Consider the following 4,650-nt stretch of genomic DNA (forward strand, 5'->3'; position numbering starts at 1 on the left):
CACACACACACACACACACACACACACACACACACACACACACACACCAAATAAGGCTAGATTTTCCCTGAAAAGTGACATAACTTTCCTTGGGACTTGATTGACCCAGAGGGCTAAGGCTAAAGTTGTACCTTCTTAGCACAATTTCCTGGTCTTATTGATGTGGTTTTCTGGTCACCTAAGGACATAAAACCCCATATGGAGTTGAGTCTCTTTGGACTTGGTAGATATCCCAAAACCACTTGAGTAGTTACACCCTGCCCTGTGGACCACATGGAGACGAGGGGACTACATCTACCCAAGCTTAGTACTGCAGTATCCACATTGAATATTCTTTCTGTGCTATGGCTGAATAAACCTTTTGTTAATGATTGAATAACCTATGAGTGCTTCATTTCATTCCAGCATGAAACCTGAGTTAACAGGATACTGGCCTGAGTCAAGCCCACCCCTAAAAAACATTACAAGCCACAAATAAACCAGGCCCATCCCTAGGTACATTATAAGCCACACATAATGTATTCAGTATTTGAGGGTGGGGGAAGAGTTAGAACATACTTACAGAAACCAAACAGAGAAATATGCCAAAGAGGAAAACCAAAGTGCTTGGAGTAACATAACTCTGCACACTGTAAGCTTTGATGTCATTCCTTCCTTCATAAAGGAATTTCAGTGACACATGAAGCCATTTCTCTGAAAATGGAATCTGTGCTATTCCTCACCACTTTCCATATAGGTAAATCCTCCTTTATTCTCCAACTAACATTGGATTTACAAGTTCATCCAATTTAGAGTTCCCCTTAAAATAGACACTGGAAATGGTTACATTATTGAATCAACTAGCAGTTCATTTTCTAGAGAATTGTAAAACTCATCAAGTTATCTATCGTTGGGTACTACACACCAGAACAACCCCTATTCAGGAAGATATGTCATTCATTCAGAGCAGACGTCACAGCAAAACAGCCTCACATTTAATCTATGGGAAGGGCAAACTAGCTTATCCAGTTCTTTATTCACTGGGATTCTGAATCATTCAGTTAGATGTTAGTATCTCTTCATATACAGCAAAGGATCAGCAAAGTCTGCCTTCTGTCATTCTGCTTTTCTCTTTCAAACCAGTGAGGGATAGCAAAGAGCATTAGATGCTTTTGAGAATCTTCATCTCTCTTAAGTTTACTAACAGAGAAGGGAAGTGGCTGAAACACCAGTCTTTCCCCCCCAGCCAATCAGGAACTAGTAGCCAAAGCCTTATTGTTAACTGACTGCTTCTGCTGCTTCTTTCTTCAAATAGCTCTGACTGATTTCCTCTCCTGCCCCTTCCTGACTACTCCAACCTTACCCTCTACAGCCCCTTTAGGTGGCTTAAATCAGAGCCTCCATTTCTCAGTAACTAACCTATCACTTATGAGGTAACAACCCACTCATTTTCCCTAATGAAGTCAGGGGAAATTATTTAATTATTCTTTAAGTTTTCAAAGTTATGTGATACATGTTTTTCTTTTTTCCCCTCTTAAGTCTTAAAAACTACATAAAAGAATTTAAGATTCATACTGCCTTACATCTCTCAGTTCTCAAAATGGTCCTATGTTATATTCTGTGTTCTTAAAACTGTTTCTCTATAATCATATTTGATCAGTTTTAATAAATAAAAGTTCTTTTAGCTATTGAACTGTTCACATATAAATTAAGCATTGCCTTACATTCTTTACAAGGTGATTTAAACTTTTATACTTATGCTGCTGTTCATTCTCTGTACCAAACTGCTCAAATCCCATCTGACAACTGTATTTCTTTACAGACAGTTTAGTAGTTTTTAATAAAATTTAATTTCTTTTTCTCCTTTCAGGCATCAAACCATTCATCTTTGAAAGAGGCACTATCCTGAATCCTGATTTAAGTCTTTTTCTTTGTTACAAAAAGTAATTTTTTCCTGCCCCTTTCAGCATTAAAATGCTTTATATGAAAGCATATCCTATTAAAGGGACAGTTCCTTACATGAAGATGGGGAAAATGAGACTTCTCCTTTCCCTCCCCAAGGTTATGACATTTTGGTGTAATAAAGCTGGTATGTGACCAGGATGTGACTGAGGTCTTGTGACTCTTAAGTTTAGTACTCCTTCCATCCATTGTACCCAATACTTAGGGATTTAAGAAATGTACTTCACAAACCTTAAAAGTGCTACATAAATGAAAGCTGTAAGGAATAAGAATCACAAAACAATGGAACATCATAGCATTGTTTTTCTCTGTTAACCAAATATTTATTATCCAAAGTTTGAGTTTTTCTATTGCATTAAGATTATTGGGGATGAAATTCACTCCAAAAAGGGTCACAGAATCCTATATGTTGAGATTTAGAAGGGACCACAGTAACCATCTAGGCCAACCCATACACAAAAAGAATTCCCACATTTTCAGCTTTCATTCTTTGTTTCACTAGTACAGTCTTCTTTTCCCATAATGAACTGAGCATAACGCAATGAATGTAATAGAAAAAATGTAACAGTGGAGAAAATACTGTGGAGTGTTCTACATGGGTTAAAGGCAAGACAGATTTTTAAAATTTCATTTAAGTTTTTTCAGAAGTAAAATCCCCGAGGAAAACTGTACCTATGCAATGCAACTCTTAAGAAGAGATCATTTGTGATAGATTGTTTAGTGTGTTCACTATTACTTTTATGTAAACACAGCCTAAAGACATTGAAACACTTTTGATAATTAGTATCAGAACAATTCCCAAGTTTTTATAGAGGGTATGATTTTAGTTTTCTGCTGACACTAGGTCTATGTTAGAAATCTAGATAAAAAATATATACTTTAGGAAAAAATAATCTTAAAAATGATTAGAATTGCTGTTATGATGAATTTTTGCTCTTTTAATTTGTAAATGTAGTAAATGATGGGTTTCATAAGAATAAATGGTAGCAAAAATTATCCTTAGAGAATAGTGTAACAATTTTGGAACTATTTAACAATATTTTGGTTGTTGTTGCAAATGTACAACTGCTAATATGATGAAAATTTAAAAGTATACTTCAGTTACATGGATTGTTTATTATTAGGATGTTTCTAGTCTTGTGGGGAACATAAAAATGTATATTGTCATACTATGAAGTTCTTGTACAGAATGTAATTTTTTGATACTAAGAAGAGTTTGATAAAGTGAACTGGAAGAGTTGGGATATTCATTTCCTACATCACAAAAAATTCTGTTTGCTGTTAAATGAAAAATTTACTTGCCTTTGTAAGTAGAGAATTCCCAGATACTTGGTATTGAGATAATGTCATATTCCTTTGTTTGAATTGTAGATGTTAGAGATAGATTGGAGCTGCTAGGTGGTTCCCTTGTTCATTTTCTTGCCAATGCATGATTGTTTCATCCTGACTGTTCATCAGCAATCTCATTGTTTCTATATTTATTCAACAAAACAAGCCCCTTTTCCTTTTGATAAATGAATTTCAATGTGCAGTTGGATGTCCTACTGAAACACTTAGCTGTATATGGTAAAAACCCTAAAGCAAAGGGGCTGGTTATTTATTATGTCTGTGTAATTTAGTTTAAAGAAATCTTGTGAAACTCACATATTAAAATCCAAACTTTAAAAGCTTTTTAAAAAGATGCTTTTAAATGTTCTTTTCATGAACTTAGCATATTACTTAATTTGCAAAAGCAATTTATTAGAAATTTGTAAAGGACACATTTGTTGAAGTATATCTGAATTGTTTACTGTAGTTAGATTACAGAAAACAAAAAAATAGGGAATAATTTTTATTTTATTTGTTTTTCTTTTATGTTTCTATTCATATCATTTGTTTTATATCACTTTTATATTTTCCCCTCCCCATTGAGCCAAACCTCATAAGTAAAGAATGAGTAGACAAGATAATTTTTTTAAAGTTCATCAAAATTAACCAACACAGAAACTAAGACTAACAGCTTATCCAGTATTGGATACCAGTTTTCTCCCACCTCTGCAAGAAATGGAAGAAGATTAATTTTTTTCTTTCCCCAGGGTAAACCTTATTATGCAGAATTTAGGATTTTTATTTTTGTTATTGTTCTTTTCATTTCTTGTTGCAGTCATTGAATATACTATCTCCCTGGATCTACTTACTTTGCTCTCCATAACCTTGTACCCCAGGTTCAGGCCTGACATTTGTATATGACTCTCCTCATTGTTGAAGGGGATAATTATTTCCTACCCATTCCCTTCCATTAGAGGTCAGAGTTGTGGAGAGTCAGAGCTTCCAGGAGGAGCTATCATTGTTTCTTCTAACTTCTGAGTTTCAAAGAGTTCACATGTGTTTCCAGGATCTTTTCATGGAGAAGTCCTTGGAAAGAAAAAAAAAAACAGTTACATAATGGAAAAGACACCTCAATCATATCCATGTTCCCAGTTTATTATACTAAAGATTTTGAAAAATTTCCTCTTCAAAGAGATTATTAAGGCCTCTTTCTCTGAAGAGTTGAGCTGAATTTAGCTGAATTATGTGTGCCTACTCCTCTACATGTTGGCTCCTTCCAAGTTTGTTTTTCTCCCTCATGGACCTCTCCTTGAAGAAAGGCTAGAATCCTGTGTATTTTTTAGAAGCTGGAAACCAAAAGAAACAAGTAACCACAAGGTCTTAACAACTCTGCTCCTCTCC

At 34.7% G+C, this 4,650-nt stretch overlaps 1 protein-coding gene across 1 annotated transcript in view; it reads left to right on the forward strand.

Annotated features, from left to right (window-relative positions):
• Positions 1–3,142, forward strand: part of LOC138141882 (probable serine/threonine-protein kinase DDB_G0281745) — a 44,148-nt gene extending 41,006 nt beyond the window's left edge. Inside the window, exon 3 of the mRNA XM_069062768.1 lies at positions 1,850–3,142. The gene's annotated coding sequence lies outside the window, so the exon portion shown is untranslated. The remainder of the gene's footprint in view (positions 1–1,849) is intronic.
• The last annotated feature ends 1,508 nt before the right edge of the window (positions 3,143–4,650 follow it).

The sequence above is a fragment of the Petaurus breviceps genome, unplaced genomic scaffold, assembly GCF_028583685.1.
Source record: "Petaurus breviceps papuanus isolate PSGF00001 unplaced genomic scaffold, PetGlider_PUasm1.0 90504, whole genome shotgun sequence".
In the NCBI taxonomy this organism is placed as follows: domain Eukaryota; kingdom Metazoa; phylum Chordata; class Mammalia; order Diprotodontia; family Petauridae; genus Petaurus; species Petaurus breviceps.